Genomic DNA, 12,758 nt, shown 5'->3' on the forward strand with positions numbered 1-12,758 from the left:
GTGGTGATGTCACCACATCCAGGTTATCCTGTTATGGATAGGGGGCAGTATTTTCACGGCCGGATAAAAAATGTACCCGATTTAATCTGATTATTACTCCTGCCCAGAAACTAGAATATGCATATAATTATTAGCTTTGGATAGAAAACACTCCAAAGTTTCTAAAACTGTTTGAATGGTGTCTGTGAGTATAACAGAACTCATTTGGCAGGCCAAAACCTGAGAAGATTCTGTACAGGAAGTACCCTGTCTGACCATTTCTTTGCCTTCTTGATCATCTCTATCCAAAACAGGGGATCTCTGCTGTAACGTGACACTTCCTACGGCTCCCATGGGCTCTCAGAAGGCGGCAAAAAGCTGAATGGTGGCTTTGCAGGCCCTGGCTGAAAAACATTAGCGCGTTTGGATATGGGTCGGTCAGAGTACTATGAGACTGAGGCGCGTGCACGAGTCGACTCCATGTTTACTTTCTCTCTCTTTGAACGAAAACAAGCACTCCCGGTCGGAATATTATCGCTTTTTTACGAGAAAAATGTCATAAAAATTTATTTTAAACAGCGGTTGACATGCTTCGAAGTACGGTAATGGAATATTTAGAAATTCTTTGTCACGAAACGCGTCGGGCGCGTAACCCTTCGTCACCCTTGGATAGTGTCTTGAACGCACAAACAAAACGCCGCTATTTGGATATAACTATGGATTATTTGGAACCAAACCAACATTTGTTATTGAAGTAGAAGTCCTGGGAGTGCATTCTGACGAAGAACAGGAAAGGTAATTAAACTTTTCTAGTAGTAAATCGGAGTTTGGTGAGGGTCAAACTTGGTGGGTGTCAAAATAGCTAGCCTGTGATGGCCGGGCTATCTACTCAGAATATTGCAAAATGTGCTTTCACCGAAAAGCTATTTTAAAATCGGACATAGCGAGTGCATAAAGGAGTTCTGTATCTAGAATTCTTAAAATAATTGTTATGTTTTTTGTGAACGTTTATCGTGAGTAATTTAGTAAATTCACCGGAAGTGTTCGGTGGGATTGCTAGTTCTGAACGTCACATGCTAATGTAAAAAGCTGGTTTTTGATATAAATATGAACTTGATTGAACAAAACATGCATGTATTGTAAACATAATGTCCTAGGCGTGTCATCTGATGAAGATCATCAAAGGTTAGTGCTGCATTTAGCTGTGGTTTTGTTTTTTGTGACATTATATGCTAGCTTGAAAAATGGGTGTCTGATTATTTCTGGCTGGGTACTCTGCTGACATAATGTAATGTTTTGCTTTCGCTGTAAAGCCTTTTTGAAATCGGACAGTGTGGTTAGATAAAGGAGAGTCTTGTCTTTAAAATGGTGTAAAATAGTCATATGTTTGAAAAATTGAGGTTTTTGTATTTTTGAGGAATTTGTAATTCGCGCCACGCCTATCATTGGATATTGGAGCAGGTGTTCCGCTAGCGGAACGTCTAGATGTAAGAGGATTTATAGACTGTACCTCTTAATGCCGTGGTGATGTCACCACATCCAGGTGATGGCTGATATGCGTTGCTTTATTTTCTACACTGTATGCACATGGCATGACTGACAATATTGCATTGTGAGAGCACGTGCTGGTTAGGCTAGGTGGATGGTGTGCTATTCATGCCTGGGTCAACTGGACATGGTGTTATAACATGACTGTATGTCCTGTGTCATCTGGACATAGTGTTATGACATGGCTGTATGTCCTGTGTCATCTGGACATAGTGTTATGACATGGCTGTATGTCCTGTGTCATCTGGACATAGTGTTATGACATGGCTGTATGTCCTGTGTCATCTGGACATAGTGTTATGACATGGCTGTATGAGGTGTGTGTATGAGGTAGGTGTGTGTATGAGGTGTGTGTATGAGGTGTGTGTGTGTATGAAGTGTTTGTGTGTATGAGGTGTGTGTATGAGGTGTGTGTGTATGAAGTGTTTGTGTGTATGAGGTGTGTGTGTATGAGGTGTGTGTATGAGGTGTGTGTATGAGGTGTGTGTGTGTATGAGGTGTGTGTGTATGAGGTGTGTGTATGAGGTGTGTGTATGAGGTGTGTGTGTGTATGAGGTGTGTGTATGAAGTGTGTATGAGGTGTGTGTATGATGGGTGTGTGTGTGTATGAGGTAGGTGTGTGTGTATGAGGTGTGTGTATGAGGTTTGTGTGTGTGTAACATCTTGTGTGTGTTGTGTAAATGAGTGTGCTTCACCTGGTAGATGGCTGTTCAACAGTGATGTACAACATGGATGTTGAAACTACTTTTGACATGTGCTCTGGTCAAACGTAGTGGACTACATAGGGAATAGAATACCAGTAGGGACACTACCCAGGGAGAGAGACAGAGAGAGACAGAGATAGACATAGAGAGAGAGACAGAGAGAGACAGAGATAGAGAGAGACAGAGGAAGACAAAGAGAGAGACAGAGGAAGACAAAGAGAGAGACAGAGAGAGAGAGAAAGAGAGAAAGACAGACAGAGAGAGAGACAGAGCGAGAGAGAGACAGAGCAAGAGAGAGAGAGAGAGAGAGAGAGAGAGAGAGAGAGAGAGAGAGAGAGAACAACTCCAAACCTCAATTTACAGAGATGGAAAGACAGCGAGACAGAGCGAGACAGAGAGAGAGAGAGAGAGAGAGAGAGAGAGAGAGAGAGAGAGAGAGGGAGAGAACAACTCCAAACCTCAATTTACAGAGACAGACACAGAGAGAGATGGAGAGACAGAGAGACAGAGCGAGACAGAGAGCTATATCTGAGCCAGGGTGATTAAACGTGCAGCTCTAACCTCAGACTTCGACAGGCCAATCTATCGCTCTGACATCCCACCGCCCACCTACACAGAGGGGTAAATCATTTATGCCCAATATTGAACATGAAAGAAGACCTACGCCCCAGCACCTTCTCTACCTCCCTTCCTGACAATCCGAACGGTCGCTGCAGCCACCCGGAAAGAAAAACCTACCTCCATCCCCTGCCCCAGCCAACCCCAGGCCAATAACCCCTACAAACAGAGGGAGAGAACAACTCCAAACCTCAATTTACACTCCAGGCAAAATGACAAAGACTGATGATCATAAAATAGAAGAGACGAGAGGAGGAAGGGAAGATAACACGAGAGACGGGAGAGAAGAGAAGAGGAGAGGAGAGAGGTCTCCTCCACTCATCATTTCATCTCCTTCTCCTTCTCTCCTTCTCTCCACCTCTGTCTCTGTCTCTCTCTCTCTCGTTCAATTCAATTTGCTTTCTTGACATGACGTAACAATGTATATATTGCCAAAGCTTACTTGGATATGTACAATATTGTCAAGGTTTTTCTAAGGTTTTGATCAGTAACCATGGTCAAATAGTTAGCCACAGTGTACTGTCGATTTAGGGACAGATAGCACTGCATTTTGCTTTTGTGCTTCCTAATAAGTAATGTAGTTCTGTTTTGACTGTGTTGTAATTTGGTTTATTCTGCTTGATTGGATGTTCTGGTCCTGAGGCTTCAGTGTGTTAGTAGAACAGGTTTGTGAACTCAGCCCCCGGACCAGCTGGATGAGGGTCCTGAGGCTTCAGTGTGTTAGTAGAACAGGTTTGTGAACTCAGCCCCAGGACCAGCTGGATGAGGGTCCTGAGGCTTAGTGTGTTAGTAGAACAGGTTTGTGAACTCAGCCCCAGGACCAGCTGGATGAGGGGACTCTTTTCTTTGCTCAGCTCTTGGCATTGCTGGGCTTGGTAATGATATGAGAGGGGGTCACTGTACTTTAGATGTTTCCAAAACTTAATTGCAATTTTTTTTGTTTTTATAGCTAGTGGATATTGGCCTAATTCTGCCCTGCATGCATTGTTTGTAGTTTTCATCTGGACATCTAGAAGGATCTGACAGAACTCTGCATGCAGGGTTTCAATGGGGTGTTTGTCCCATTTGGTGAAATCTTGTTTTGCAAGTGCTGTTTTGCATACCTCGCTGCCATAAAGTACAATTGGTTCAATGACACACTCAAATAGTTTTAGACAAATTTTAATAGGTATTTCTCTCTCTCAATTCAAGGGGCTTTATTGGTATGGGAAACATATGTTAAAAATGCCAAAGCAGGTGAAGTAGAATAAAAATGAACAGTAAACATTACACTCACAGAAGTTCCAAAAGAATAAAGACATTACAAATGTCATATTGTGTATACAGTCGTGGCCAAAAGTTTTGAGAATGACACAAATATTAATTTTCACAAAGTTTGCTGCTGTCACGTCCTGGCCAGTATAAGGGTTAATTGGTATTGTAGTTTGGTCAGGACGTGGCAGAGGGTATTTGTTTTATGTGGTTCAGGGTGGTGTTTTTGTTGTAAGGGCATTTGATTTAGTATTCCGGGGTTTTAACCTCTCTGGCGCATGTGGGACGAACTCGTCCCACCTACGTAACAGCCACTGAAATCCAGTGGCGCGATTTTTGAATCGTTAGAAATACTATTACTTCAATTTCTCAAACATATGACTATTTTGCAGCTATTTAAAGACAAGAATCTCGTTAATCTAACCCCACTGTCCGATTTCAAAAAGGCTTTACAACGAAAGCAAAACATTAGATTATGTCAGCAGAGTGCCCAGCCAGAAATAATCAGACACCCATTTTTCAAGCTAGCATATCATGTCACATAAACCCAAACCACAGCTAAATGCAGCACTAACCTTTTATGATCTTCATCAGATGACACACCTAGGACATTGTGTTATACAATACATGCATGTCTGTTCAATCAAGTTCATATTTACATCAAAAAACAGCTTTTTACATTAGCATGTGACGTTCAGAAAAAGCATAACCCCGCAAACTTCCGGGGAATTTACTAACAGTTTGCTGAATTACTCACAATAAACGTTCACAAAAAGCATAACAATTATTTTAAGAATTATAGATACATTACTCCTCTATGCACTCGATATGTCCGATTTTAAAATAGCTTTTCGGATGAAGCACATTTTGCAATAATCTAAGTACATAGCCCGGCATCACAGGGCTAGCTATTTAGACACCCACCCAGGTCAGCCTCCACCAAAATCACATTTCCTATAAGAAAAATGTTCTTACCTTGCTTGTTCTTCGTCAGAATACACTGCCAGGACTTCTACTTCAATAACAAATGTTGGTTTGGTCCCAAATAATCCATCGTTATATCCAAACAGCAACGTTTTGTTCGTGAGTTCTAGACACTATCAGAATGCTACATCACGGTCTTGCGCATGGCGCATTGGCGTGACAAAAATTTTCTAAATATTCCATTACCGCCTCATTCAAAGGTCCTCTGATCCGCAACTTACCAAAGGCGATAATGTGTTTCAGCCTGAGGCTGCCTCGTCAACCTTCAGGTATTTCCCGGGTTCTGAGAGCCTATCGGAGCCCTGGGTATTGTCACGTTACAGCTAAGATCCTTACTTTTCAATAAACAGATGCAAGACGCACGACTCCTTGTCAGACAGGGTACTTCCTGCATGAAACCTTGTCAGGTTTTTGCCTGCCATAGGAGTTCTGTTATACTCACAGACACCATTCAAACAGTTTTAGAAAATTCAGAGTGTTTTCTATCCAAACCTGAACAATAATATGCATATTCTAGCTTCTGAGTTGGTGTAGGAGGCAGTTAAAAATGGGCACATATTTTTCCCAAAATTCTCAATACTGCCCCCTATCCCAAACAGGTTATTAAGGCCACTGTTTGAGTTTCATGTATTCTATGTTGAGTCTAGTGTGTCTGTTTCTATGTTTGGGTTCATTGGGGTTGGGACTCTCAATTGAAGGCAGGTGTTGTCTATTTGCCTTTGATTGAGAGTCCCATATATGAGGGTGTGTTTGTCTTTTGTGGGAGATTGTTTTTGCACTGCGTTAGTTCAGCCTGCAAAACTGTCATTCGTCGTTCTTGTTGTTTTCAACGTCATTTAAATAAATTAAGATGATGAGCACCAACTCTACTGCATATTGGTCCACATTCTCAGACGACGATTTCTCTATTTCTTCTGAAGACGAAGAAAGTTGTGAAGGAATCTCCCACCACCAAAGGACCAAGCAGCAGAGGAAGGAGCAGAGGGAATTTGAATTGGATAAACGGGAGAAATGGACATGGGAGCAAGTTATGGCCGGAGAGGACCCATGGAAAAAATGGAGCAAAGACCGGGAATGCTACCGAGGAACACGACTGGCGATTAAACCCGAGAGGCAACCCCAAGACATTTTTTTGGGGGGGCATATGGGTAGTTTGGCGGGGCAAGTTTAGAGCCCCAGGCCAAATCCCCGGACTGTTTCTCAGAGGCCAGTTAATGGACAGGTCTTATGCTTCGGGGTAATGGGTGTTATGGCGAGGCCAAGTGTGTTTAGGCCAGTACGCGCTATACCAGCGCCCCGCATTTGCCAGGGGGTAGTAAGCATTCAGCCAGAAAGGGCGATGCCAGGTTTAAGCTCGAGACCGCCAGTAAGCCTCCATGGTCCTATATATCCTGTTCCCACTCCACGCACTGGCCTAGAGGTGCGTGTTCCCAAGCTGGTATATCCAGTACCAGCACCACGCACCAGGATTATAGTGCGTCAGCCCAGTCCAGTACGTCCTGTTCCCGCTCCACGCACTAGCCTAGAGGTGCGTGTTCTCAAGCTGGCATATCCAGTACCAGCACCACGCACCAGGATTATAGTGCGTCAGCCCAGTCCAGTACGTCCTGTTCCCGCTCCACGCACTAGCCCTAAGGTGTGTGCTTCAAAGCTGACATATCCAGTACCAGCACCACGCATCAGGCACCTAGTGCGTAAACCCAGCCTCGCCAGTCTAAAGTCGCCAGGGCTGCCCGCCAGTCAACAGTCACCAGAGCTGCCCGCCAGTCAACAGTCACCAGAGCTGCCCGCCAGTCAACAGTCACCAGAGCTGCCCGCCAGTCAACAGTCACCAGAGCTGCCCACCAGTCAACAGTCACCAGAACTGCCGGCCAGTCAACAGTCACCAGAGCTGCCCGCCAGTCAACTGTCACCAGAGCTGCCCGCCAGTCAACAGTCGCCAGAGCTGCCCGCCAGTCAACAGTCGCCAGAGCTGCCCGCCAGTCATAAGTCGCCAGAGCTGCCCGCCAGTCAACAGTCACCAGAGCCGCCCGCTAGTCAGGAGCCGCCAGAGCCGCCCGCTAGTCAGGAGCCGCCAGAGCCGCCCGCTAGTCAGAAGCCGCCAGAGTGGTCAGACTGCCCCGAGCTGCCAGAGTGGTCAGACTGCCCCGAGCTGCCAGAGTGGCCCGACTGCCCTGAGCTGCCAGAGTGGCCCGACTGCCCCGAGCTGCCAGAGTGGCCCGACTGCCCCGAGCTGCCAGAGTGGCCCGACTGCCCCGAGCTGCCAGAGTGGCCCGACTGCCCCGAGCTGCCAGAGTGGCCCGAGCTGCCCCGAGCTGCCAGAGTGGCCCGAGCTGCCCCGAGCTGCCAGAGTGGCCCGAGCTGCCCCGAGCTGCCAGAGTGGCCCGAGCTGCCCCGAGCTGCCAGAGTGGCCCGAGCTGCCCCGAGCTGCCAGAGTGGCTCGAGCTGCCCCGAGCTGCCAGAGTGGCCCGAGCTGCCCCGAGCTGCCAGAGTGGCCCGAGCTGCCCGACTGCCCCGAGCTGCCCGACTGCCCCGAGCTGCCAGAGCTGCCAGACTACCCGAGCTGCCAGACTGGCCAGAACGGCCAGAACCGGAGCCACCTCCAGATATAGGTGGGTTGGGGAGGGGGGGGTGTAGCACAGTGCCGTCGTTGACGGCAGCCACCCTCCCTTCCCTCCCTTCAGTAAGGGGGAATTTTTGTGTTGTTGTTTTTTTTTTTTTCTTAAGGTGCTTCCGGGGTTAGCACCTTTAAGGGGGGGTACTATCACGTCCTGGCCAGTATAAGGGTTAATTGGTATTGTAGTTTGGTCAGGACGTGGCAGAGGGTATTTGTTTTATGTGGTTCAGGGTGGTGTTTGTGTTGTAAGGGCATTTGATTTAGTATTCCGGGGTTTTTGGGCACTGTTTGAGTTTCATGTATTCTATGTTGAGTCTAGTGTGTCTGTTTCTATGTTTGGGTTTATTGGGGTTGGGACTCTCAATTGAAGGCAGGTGTTATCTATTTGCCTTTGATTGAGAGTCCCATATATGAGGGTGTGTTTGTGTTTGTCTTTTGTGGGAGATTGTTTTTGCACTGCGTTATTTAAGCCTGCAAAACTGTCATTCGTCGTTCTTGTTGTTTTCTTGTTTTCAACGTCATTTAAATAAATTAAGATGATGAGCACCAACTCTATTGCATATTGGTCCACATTCTCAGACGACGATTTCTCTATTTCTTCTGAAGACGAAGAAAGTTGTGACAGCTGCTTCAGTGCCTTTCAATATTTTTCTCTGATGTTACTATGGAATACTGAAGTATAATTACAAGCATTTCATAAGTGTCAAAAGCTTTTATTGACAATTACATGAAGTTGATGCAAAGAGTCAATATTTGCGGTGTTGACCCTTCTTTTTCAAGACCTCTGCAAACCGCCCTGGCATGCTGTCAATTATGTTCTGCATAATCAATGCTTGGAGTTTGTCAGAATTTGTGGGTTTGTTTGTCCACCCACCTCTTGAGGTTTGACCACAAGTTCTCAATGGGATTAAGGTCTGGGGAGTTTCCTGGCCATGGACACAAAATATTTGTTCCCCGAGCCACTTAGTTATCACTTTTGCCTTATGGCAAGGTGCTCCATCATGCTGGAAAAGGCATTGTTCGTCTCCAAACTGTTCCTGGATGGTTGGGGGAAGTTGCTCACTGTCACGTCCTGACCAGTATAAGGGGTTATTAATCATTGTAGTTTGGGCGTGGCAGGGGTGTGTTTGTTTTGTGTTGTCGGGGTTTTGGGGTTTTGTTCTATGTTTTTGCATTGCTGTGTGTAGCCTGCAAGACTGTTTGTCGTTCGTTCGTTTTCTTGTTTTTGTTACGTGTCTCTAAAAGTAAAAATCAGCACTCAACCCGCTGCGCCTTGGTCTACTACGTACGACAATCGTTACACTCTCGGAGGATGTGTTGGTACCATTCTTTATTCATGGCTGTGTTCTTAGGCAAAATTGTGATTGAGCCCACTCCCTTGGCTGAGAAGCAACCCCACACATGAATGGTTCAGGATGCTTTACTGTTGGCATGACACAGGACTGATGGTAGTGCTCACCTTGTCTTCTCCGGACAAGCTTTTTTCCGGATGCCCCAAACAATCGGAAAGGGGATTCATCAGAGAAAATGGCTTTACCCCAGTCCTCAGCAGTCCAATCCCTATACCTTTTGCAGAATATCAGTCTGAAATGATATTTTTCCTGGAGAGAAGTGGCTTCTTTGCTGCCCTTCTTGACACCAGGCCATCCTCCAAAAGTCTTCGCCTCACTGTGCGTGCAGATGCACTCACACCTGCCTGCTGACATTCCTGAGCAAGCTCTGTACTGGTGGTACCTCGATCCCGCAGCTGAATCAACTTTATGAGACGGTCCTGGCACTTGCTGGACTTTCTTGGGTGCCCTGAAGCCTTCTTCATAACAATTGAACCGCTCTCCTTGAAGTTCTTGATGATTTGATAAATGGTTGATTTAGGTACAACCTTACTGGCAGCAATATCCTTGCCTGTGAAGCCCTTTTTGTGCAAAGCAATGATGACGGCACATGTTTCCTTGCAGGTAACAATGATTCCAAGCACCACCCTCCTTTGAAGCTTCCAGTCTGTTATTCGAACTCAATCAGCATGACAGAGTGATCTCCAGCCTTGTCCTCGTCAACACTGACACCTGTGTTAACGAGAGAATCACTGACATGATGTCAGCTGGTCCTTTTATGGAAGGGCTGAAATGCAGTGGAAATGTTTTTGGGGGATTCAGTTCATTTGCATGGCAAAGAGGGACTTTGCAATTAATTGCAATACATCTGATCACTCTTCATAACATTCTGGAGTATATGCAAATTGCCATCATACAAACTGAGGCAGCAGACTTTGTGAAAATTAATATTTGTGTCATTCTCAAAACCTTTGGCCATGACTGTATATACAGTGTTGTAACGAAGTGCAAATGGAATTATAGGCCTCCTCAGGCTGGTTATAGACAGACTACCACATTCAACCTAATGGAGTTGTAGACCTACTCAGGCAGGTTATAGACAGACTACCACATTCAACCTAATGGAGTTATAGACCTACTCAGGCTGGTTATAGACAGACTATCACATTAGACCTAATGGAGTTATAGACCTACTCAGGCTGGTTATAGACCTACTCAGGCTGGTTATAGACAGACTATCGCATTCAACCTAATGGAGTTATAGACCTACTCAGGCTGGTTATAGACAGACTACCACATTCAACCTAATGGAGTTATAGACCTACTCAGGCTGGTTATAGACAGACTACCACATTCAACCTAATGGAGTTATAGACCTACTCAGGCTGGTTATAGACAGACTATCACATTAGACCTAATGGAGTTATAGACCTACTCAGGCTGGTTATAGACCTACTCAGGCTGGTTATAGACAGACTATCGCATTCAACCTAATGGAGTTATAGACCTACTCAGGCTGGTTATAGACCTACTCAGGCTGGTTATAGACCTACTCAGGCTGGTTATAGACCTACTCAGGCTGGTTATAGACAGACTGTCACATTCAACCTAATGGAGTTATAGACCAACTCAGGCTGGTTATAGACCTACTCAGGCTGGTTATAGACCTACTCAGGCTGGTTATAGACAGACTGTCACATTCAACCTAATAGAGATATAGACCTACTCAGGCTGGTTATAGACAGATTATCACATTGGACCTAATGGAGATATAGACCTACTCAGGCTGGTTATAGACAGACTATAACATTCAACCTAATGGAGTTATAGACCTACTCAGGCTGGTTATAGACCTACTCAGGCTGGTTATAGACAGACTATAACATTAGACCTATACCGTAGCCCACATAGCCCATCTATCCTATTTAAAAAGGACTGAAGACAGAAACTGATCATTTGGTTCAATTTCAACCGACTGTGTAGCCTAGTACCCACACTAAAACTGTTCAAATGTTCAAATCAAAATTATATTGCAAAACAACGTGGACAGTCAGCAGCATCACATATTCAGAACCGCTAGACCGTAACATAATAAACTAAAGCACTGATCATTGAGAACGAGATCAGAATGACTGCTAAGGCTTGATCCATAAATTAAATAATTCAATAGGTAGCCTAGTCTACAGAACTAAACCAATCCATATGTTCAAAAGGCCTGATCAATAACCAACGCATTCACAAATCAAAATATGTTTTTTGGGGGGGATTTAGTTTCAAAGCTCTGACGAAGGCCACGAGAACTACAAACAGAAATTCCTCCCACCCCCCCCAAAAAATGTAATACTTATTTCAAAGATGTAGCCTACGATTAAATACTTGTGATCATAAAAAAACAAAAAAACACTTAGCCTACATTTGATCACCACAGCAGAAGCTTCGCTATTCGTTCCAAATGAAGTTGCCTTGTTGAGTTGTACGGTATGGCTACTTGAAGGGGCCTAATCACTCTCAGCCCACCTCTTCCAAATGCATTGTGGTTAAGTATGTACATCTAATTCTACTAGATGAAGAGGTGAGATGAGTACAACATCCTGGCATTTGAAACCATACTAGATTTTTAGAAAATGCACATACGTAAACGCGTCATGCTATATGGCGTTGTTTCCTGCTATTGGTTGATTTCAGCAGCACATCCCCCATATCTAACGATCAGCTGTCGTCAAAGGCCTCAATGACTACGATATCCGGGCATTTGAAGTATACTTGATTTGACGCATTCTATTAAAAACGTTCTCCCTCCCTCCCTTCCTCCCACAGACCTCTCATTCGTTCTCTCCCTCCCTCCCTCTCACAGACCTCTCATTCTCTCTCTCTCCCTCCCTCCCTCTCACAGACCTCTCATTATCTCTCTCTCTCCCTCCCTCCCTCTCACAGACCTCTCATTCTCTCTCTCTCCCTCCCTCTCACAGACCTCTCAATCTCTCTCTCTCTCCCTCCCTCTCACAGACCTCTCTCTCTCTGTCTCTCTCTCTCTCTCTATCTACTCTCTACTCTCTACTCTGACATACAGTATTCCTGAGCTGACACACAGACATTGAAGAATTTATATGAAGGTGAGGGGAGGTTGGATCTCTGCGCTGCTTTCTAATGTAGTCTACAGGTAGAGTAGAGAAGGGAACTGCTCTGTATCCCAGGGGCCAGTACTGTATAGTGGGGTCTTTGTAATTGGTGTCAGGGGGGTCAGAAGCACAGCGTTTAAGAACTTTAAGAAGTACCTTGAGGTTATATGCAATTTAAATGTCAAAGGAGACATTTGAAGAGAGAATTGAATTCCTTTTGAATAACTGCACATGATTGATCTTTTTTTAATACATATTTTTTTATTTTATTTTATTTTTTTTAGCTTACAGCACTTGGTATTCCCAGGTGTTCTCCCATCCAAGTACTAACCAGGCCCAACCTCGCTTAGCCCCCCCCCCCCAGCCAAACCATCCTCTACCCCGGACGGCGCTGGGCTATTTGTGCGCCGTCCTATGGAGTTCCCTGTGATCGTTCTATTTCCTCAACACCAGGTGTATGTACAGTAATTCCCGTCCTATAGCTTCTGGGTGTGCTCAATTAGTTAGTTGAATCAGCTGTGTTAGTTGGGCTGGAACAAAAACCTGCAAAAAAAAGGGCTAAAAAAAGAAAGTAATCTAGCTATAATGCTGTTCCTCTCACATGTGA

At 45.1% G+C, this 12,758-nt stretch overlaps 1 protein-coding gene across 1 annotated transcript in view; it reads right to left on the reverse strand.

Moving 5' to 3' along the window:
- LOC115205773 (netrin receptor UNC5A) overlaps nt 1–12,758 on the reverse strand; it is a 231,584-nt gene that overhangs the window by 101,801 nt on the left and 117,025 nt on the right. The window lies entirely within an intron of this gene.

The sequence above is a fragment of the Salmo trutta genome, chromosome 13, assembly GCF_901001165.1.
Source record: "Salmo trutta chromosome 13, fSalTru1.1, whole genome shotgun sequence".
Taxonomy (NCBI): Eukaryota; Metazoa; Chordata; class Actinopteri; order Salmoniformes; family Salmonidae; genus Salmo; species Salmo trutta.